The following is a 7,347-nucleotide window of genomic DNA, read 5'->3' as shown; positions in this document are numbered from 1 at the left end:
ATTCTAATTCATTATTAATCTATACTTCTTTTTGGAATGGTAAAATTTATTCTGTTTCAATGTGTCTTAAAACAATATTTTGGAAATATACAACTTGCTTTTGATATTGCACGAGTCTCAGATTTAATGTTTTAATTTCTAGAGAGGCATGGTACTCAAATTTATAATCTTGGTAAAACTTAAAATCTTTGGAGTGTTAGGGATAGATGGATTAAATGCAATATGATATTAAATTATGCCTTTGTAGAACAGAGGCATAATGTTGTGTATTAGATATTTAATGCCCTCTGTGTGTTCACATGTAGAAAACTTACTTTCTGCCTGGCAGCATGTTGGAAGAGGTGATAGAACCTTCAGGACTAACAACCCCTCTGGAGAGAGTGGGTCACTTGAGTCATGCTGTGAAGTCAGTGCATAATCCTCAGCCTCCATATCTTCTCTACATCTTGTTCATGTACTAAGTAGTCTCTCTCCGTTCCTCCATTGCAGTGATCTTCTGTCTCCCTCCAGATGCAGAAGCAAATGAACCAAGGACTGTAGGGCAAACTCTTGAGTTTGTTGAGATAAGTAAATCTTTCCTGATTTTAAATTGTTTCTGTCATGCATTTTGCCACAAAGACAGGAAAGTTAACTTACAAAGACAGCTGCCTGCAAAGAGCTAAGTGAATGATAGTCTGTTCTAACATATGCTGCTATCAAGCATACTCTGTGCCTATTTCTTACTCTAATCAGCCAAAACACAACAGATAACCTGGTCCTTCTAATGCACCCTGGGTAGGTTCTTTATTGACTTCTGTCTTACTCTGTTCTCTGTCTTGACAGAAGACTGCTAAACTTTTGTATCTTTCTAAGAATAAAGTATCAGACATACATATACTATTTTAAATAGTTTTAATTAGTAAAGTTTTCCTTGATAGATAAATACTGTTCTTATCTGCCACACAAAATCCACCTATTTATTTGGAGAATAGATTAATTTTTAAATTCTATACTATCTCTATTATACCCTTTTGGTTTATGGTATATTTTAACTTAACCCTTTTATTAATTAATTTTATTTCCATTTCAACATAATGTTTTATTAAATTCAAACAACAGGAGAAATGTCCTTAAGATAGAAAAATGGTAGTTACTTTTCAAGAATTACTGATGTGAGATGTAAAATAACACTGATTAGAATAATAACTTAGAAGGTACTGAAACCAGGAGTACAAAAATGTCTGGTGGTCATTTACCAGTGTATGATTATCTCTGTAAAAAAAAGATTTTTTTAACATGAAATACAATTCAAGAACATGCTTCTGCATAAAACTCTTGCAACTTAGGGTGTAAAGGGTTTTAAAACCGTTGCATGTCAAAGGTTACATACGTCTGAGAAGTTATAGAAAGATGAAGAAAATGTGTCTGTGACCACAAATGTCACAGCACCTTCATTCCATTGTATAGAACAGCAAACATTCATTTTTCCTATAAGAACCAGGCATGGAAAGCAAGTTGCTCAAAGTCAGATCATTGTTAAACACCAGGAATGAGCCAACCAGCTTGGATTCAGACTGTGTTTATAACTATTAAGTCATTCTATCTTCACTGGGTGGAAAAAAGGTATTCTCATCAGTTAGTTAAAGAGATAATAGAGAACAAAATTTCTTAAGACTCTTATTAGTATAATGAAATAGCATTTGATCTTGACATCAGAGAAGAATCCACTGAATTCTTCGAGTGTCATTTAGAACAAGTAAAAATGTCTACCCAGAGAAGGTCATACTTAAATTGAAACTTTTACGGGTTAAAGTTGTGTGCACAGAAGGCATGCATGTATTCTTGATAACTGTGTATTATACAAAGCAAGAAAATAAAAACAAAAATGTACTTATACATTTTTGGCTTGCAGATCCTGAATTTTATTTTCTCGTCTGAATTGAGAATTATTTTAGGGATAACAGACTTACATATTTTTACATGAGATGTACTGTTTATGACTATCAGCCACTGTGACAACAATGGACACTGGTCCATAAGAGAGTGGTTATTTCTGAAATAAGGGAATAGAATTGCATGAAATTAAGGATAAAAAATTACTCTGTAGTAGACCTCTCATTTGTGAAAGCAGTAGCTTCCCATTCACTTAAGCAAATGAGTTGTATGGACAGGTTTTAAAATTTATTTTGTATAGAAATTTCTTCTGTAAGAGCCAAACATTATTGTATATGTATATACTGCTAGTTACTAGAGAGACTGAGGAGTGAGAATCCCAAGATTAAGGACAGTGTGTGCTGTAGAGCAAACCATCATTATAAGAGGAAAATATCAATATCTAGTGAAGATTCCATTTGAGATAATTTCAGTAGTGAAAAAAGGAGCTTATCATGTGTTATATTGTTTGATTTAGTCTGATGTAATGATACATACAGTGAGAAGGACAACAAGAATGTGAAACAGTGATTGCAGTCACAGTATGTAGACAAAACATTTGAAAAAAGGGCATAAATGGGTGAGAAAAGGCAAGTTTCCAAGGACAGGCTTGTGTTTGTATTTTCATAATAACAGGACTAGGTAAAAATCAATACATGTAATAGATTCTTCCAATAGACTAAACTCTTCAAAGAAGATAGGGCCCTGCCTTTAAGATGATCTCTAGAGATAATAATAATAATTGTGTAGCACATTACACTACAGGTTAAAATTGGAAAATTGAGGGTTTTATACTATGTTCTGTGAAGAACAAGTGAGATGGGTAATCATAAGGAAGATTTTTGAGAATACAGCTTAAATTCTGATACCACTCTGGCGAAAATAAATAAATGAATAACAGTTTGTATTGATTTCGGAGGCAGCTTTAGCTGAAGTGGCCATTTGCAGTGCTCTGGGAAGTCATGTGAAAGATGCAACACACACATATTCTACAAGTGCTAGAATTTATGTCAGGAACACAGATCTCTGACTCAGATTTAAATCTTTTTCTTCCTAGGCTTGCTGCATGGAGAGGTGATGAGGCATTTAAAGGTGTGAAGTGAAAAAGAAGGAGCATGACCTGTCCTGTCTTGAGAGCCAGCCCCCGTATGCTCTGCTTCTGTCTCCATGGAGTAAACCACACCCTGGCCCTCCTGATTCTGCCACAATGCTTAATGCATAACAAAACTCAAGATGTGTAAGCAAAAATAATGCTAGTTTAATAAAATAAAAATGCAAAACTAGAGAAATGAGTTCAAAGTTTGTTTCCTTGACATAAAAAAAATGTCCGTTAAACATGAAATTTCAATGAACCAGCCACAAATGTTAATAATGAATGTCTCTATTGGAGTAGGCCCATTCTGTTCTTCTACCAGGTGGGTTCCAGTAACTGAACCTAAGTCACCAGGCTTGGTCACAATTGTGTTTATATGCAGAGCCAGGTTTCCATCTCCAAACATTTTGTTTTCACATCGGAACATAAATCACTTTAGTACCAATGCATCAAGTTATTATACCTTTCTTACTGTATTTCTGTCCTTTATGATCCCTGCCTCCTGGGTGTATGCCTCCACAAATAACTTAACAGGAAGCTCTCTTTCAAAAAGATGTGAACAATTTATACATTTGAGGGGCATAATATTGTTAATTTTTTTATATTTTTACATGTAAATAACTTCAAAATATTTGTTAAAGTCCTATTTTGAAATAATAATAAAGTTTTGCCTTTTTTCTGTTTTCTCTCTACTTATAGCTTTCTATTACTTAATCCAATAGTTATCTTGATAGGTAACATTCTGTATGTATTTTTCTTGCTCCAGTAATTATTTGAAAACAGAATGAAATAAGTAAAAGTTTTACAAAGTGCATGTTCCTACATTTGTTTTACTCACAAAACAGATTTTTATAAACCCTTCTAAAACATATCAGATTTATAGTTTTAAACTGAGAAATGTGTTTTTATGTGTTGGCATATGTGGGAGTTTGAAAGAAATTGACATCAAAAGAAGTCATATTAGGAGACGTGATCTTGTCAAAGTAGGTGTGGCTTTGTTAGAAATAGGTGTGTCATTGTGAGGGCAGGATTTGAGATCTTTAGTGCTCAAGCTTCACTCAGCATGACCCTCAGTCTACTTTCTGTTGCCTGCCTATCAATATGTAGCAGTTCCTTCTTCAGTATTATGTCTGCCTGCGGGCCCCCATGCTTCCCACCCTGATGATAATGAACTAAATCTCTGAAAAAATAAGCTGCCACTTCAGCTAAATATTTTCCCTTATAAGAGTTGCCATAGGGGACTGGAGATATGGCTCAGAGGTTAAGAGCACTGTCTGCTCTTCCGGAGGTCCTGAGTTCAATTCCCAGCAACCACATGGTGGCTCACAACCATCTGTAATGAGATCTGGTGCCCTCTTCTGGCCTGCAAGTATACATGCAGACAGAACACTGTATATGTAATAAATAAAGATTTTTTTTAAAAAAAAGAGTCATGGTGTCTCTTCGCAGCAATAGGAACCCTAAGACAGTACATAAAATTAATTTCATGAGCTTGGCTGGTGAGCATTTATTTTGTTTCCAAGATTTTGTTACCATATATGCTTCTATGAGAAATTTGGGGGACAGAAGGGATGGCTGAGTCGTTTAAAGTACTTTCTACTCTTGCAGCAGACTCAGGTTTAATTTCCAGCCTCTACAGGGCAGCTAACAACTATCTGTAACTCCAGATCTAGGAGCTGACATGCCTTCTTCTGACCTCTGCCTGCAACATGCACACACATTGTATGCATGCATACATGGGGGTGAAACAATCATAGCCATAAAATAAGACAAAAACAATAATGTGTGGGTTAAAAGGAATTGTCTGTCCTCTGAATGTGCCAGAATATCTGCCATGAATAATTTCAAATTCTTTTCTTGTCAACTTGTACATTAGAAAGTTCTCTTCAACAGAACTGTACATCCTTTGATTTTGCTAAAATCCATTAAAAGTGAAAAAATAGTGAATATTTATTTGAATCATTATAATATAAGATGATTATTTTATCATCTTTGCTATCATATCGTGTAAATAATGTTTGATTATGAACCAAACTGCTCATGTTTGGTAATTTTAGTATTAAATTGAGACTAACCAATTCCAAAATCATACATTTTAAATTTTCTCTAGCTAGCTACATCAATTCTAAATGTTGACTTCTCTATCAATCATCCCAAATCAAAGTAAACCTTCACTAGTGAAAAGATATTTTCAGTAGACTCAGTTCAGTAATAATTATTCCAAACACTAAAATTGTTTCATTCAGTGAAACTTACTCTAATTAAATAAAGCTACTTTGGCTCTTACTTCAATAGGCATTCATTTTTGGAAAATGTAATGACCCTTTTATACAGATACATGATATTAGGTCACCTGCCAGCAGTCTTTTCTCGAGTTACCTAATTAGCATTCCTTTTAACTAGATATTGAATAATTCCAAGACTTGCACCATTAATTTTTCTCCCTCATGCACATATTGCATATTTTTCTGCACACTTTTTGGCTCTCAGCCTTTGTAGAAAAGTTCAATTCTAGTCAAACACTACATGAGCTAGTTTGAGGATTTAAATTTTATCATTCTCAAACTCAAAATGTTAAGTATTATAATAAATAGGCTAATCACTTAATGAGCTGTACTTTAATCCATGTATTATTACTTTATTTGAATGAATAAACTGAAAAATTCTCAAGATGCAAACCAAAGTATTGGGTCTACAAATTTCATTGTGGCCCGGAAGGTCCTCTTCAAGTCCCAGATAGAGAAGGAGGGATTGGAGCACCAGCTTCGACGGGAGGTGGAGATCCAGGCGCACCTACAACACCCAAATATCCTATGCCTGTACAACTACTTCCATGATGCTCACCGGGTGTACTTAATTCTGAAATATGCTCTACAGGGCAAACTCTATAAGGACCTTCAGAGAAACGTGTGTTAGATGAGCAGCATACAGCCACGATAATAGAGGAATTGGCTGATGCCCTGACCTATTATCATGAGAAGAAAGTGATTCATAGGGACATAAAGCCAGAGAATCTTCTGCTGGGGCTCAGGGGTGAGGTGAAGATCGCAGACTTTGGTTGGTCTGTGCATACCCCTTCTCTCAGGAGAAAGACAATGTGCGGGACTCTGGACTACCTGCCTCCGGAAATGATTGAGGGAAGAACGTATGATGAGAAGGTGGATCTGTGGTGTACTGAGGTGCTCTGTTATGAGCTGCTGCTGGGAAATCCTCCCTTCGAGAGCAGCACTCACAATGAGACATACAAGAGCATCCTCAAGGTAGATTTGAAGTTTCCTCAATCAGTACCTGTAGGGGCACAGGACTTGATCTCCAAGCTTCTTAGGTACCATCCCTCAGAACGACTGAACCTGGACCAGATCCTGAAACGCTGCTGAGTCCGGGACCACTCTCATAGGATGCTGCTTTCCTGTAATCAGATGGCTTCCTGAGCTCTGCCTGCCTCTGTTAGTTTGTGTTTTTCTCCAAGCTCTCTTACTTCATCTGTTTTGCTTGTTTTCTCTTGTAAGATGTGAATTCAAAGTGATTAATATAAAAAAAATTTTGAAAGAAGACACATGAAAAGGTGGGTGTGACTTTCTCCCTCCTTTGGTGAGACTCTCTCCTTCCTTTGTCATGACTCTCTTCTTCCTTTTTCTTGATTCTTCTGCTCCCTGAGATTGCTCATCAGTGACCTCCTCTGCTGCTAATGTATTTATCACTCAATGTTGTGTTCAATGGCACTTCACTTAATGTTAGGGACTGCAGACTCTTAGATTCTGAACTGTCTATGACCTCTTGCCTGCCAGAGTAAACAACTTGTTTTCCTATGCTTGCAGCTGCCGTGAGCCTGAAACCCTGATGAGTTCTTGATAACAAGAAAGTGGTTTCTGGTGGACTTGTAGAAAATTTTGCGAGCTAGAGCGTGCCACTAATCAAGAAGAGCTGCCCTGGAACACAATAAAATTGGCACTCTTGCATCAAGAGTGACCCATATCTCTTAGTGGTCTTTATGTCCCAGACCCTTGCCTGATTGCAGTTCCAGGTGGTGCAGGCGCCACAACTTAAAGCATTAAAAATTTGGTACCTTAATACTGTCTTCATTTTCACTCATTTGGTCCCACAATAAGATATTGAAATAAAAACTGCTACCTACAGAATCTGTAGACATGATAATCAGTATGTCCACTACTCCTCTACTAGTTGTTTAGATCTTCAGCATTGTGTCTAACAAAACTGTTACCTTTCCATCAATGACACCTTATAAAGAAAACTATTCCCCAACATTTAAATAATCCTTTCCCTTTTTCTATCACCAGTATTACTTTACTCCCTTTCATATTTTTATGTGCTTGATATCACTA

At 36.2% G+C, this 7,347-nt stretch overlaps 1 pseudogene; it reads left to right on the top strand.

Moving 5' to 3' along the window:
- The first annotated feature begins 5,650 nt into the window (after positions 1-5,650).
- On the top strand, positions 5,651-6,435 carry LOC101999642 (annotated as a pseudogene).
- The last annotated feature ends 912 nt before the right edge of the window (positions 6,436-7,347 follow it).

This window comes from Microtus ochrogaster, unplaced genomic scaffold (genome assembly GCF_000317375.1).
Source record: "Microtus ochrogaster isolate Prairie Vole_2 unplaced genomic scaffold, MicOch1.0 UNK2, whole genome shotgun sequence".
NCBI lineage: Eukaryota > Metazoa > Chordata > Mammalia > Rodentia > Cricetidae > Microtus > Microtus ochrogaster.
Note: the sequence above shows the minus strand (reverse complement) of the source record. Positions and strands in the feature narration are given on the sequence as shown.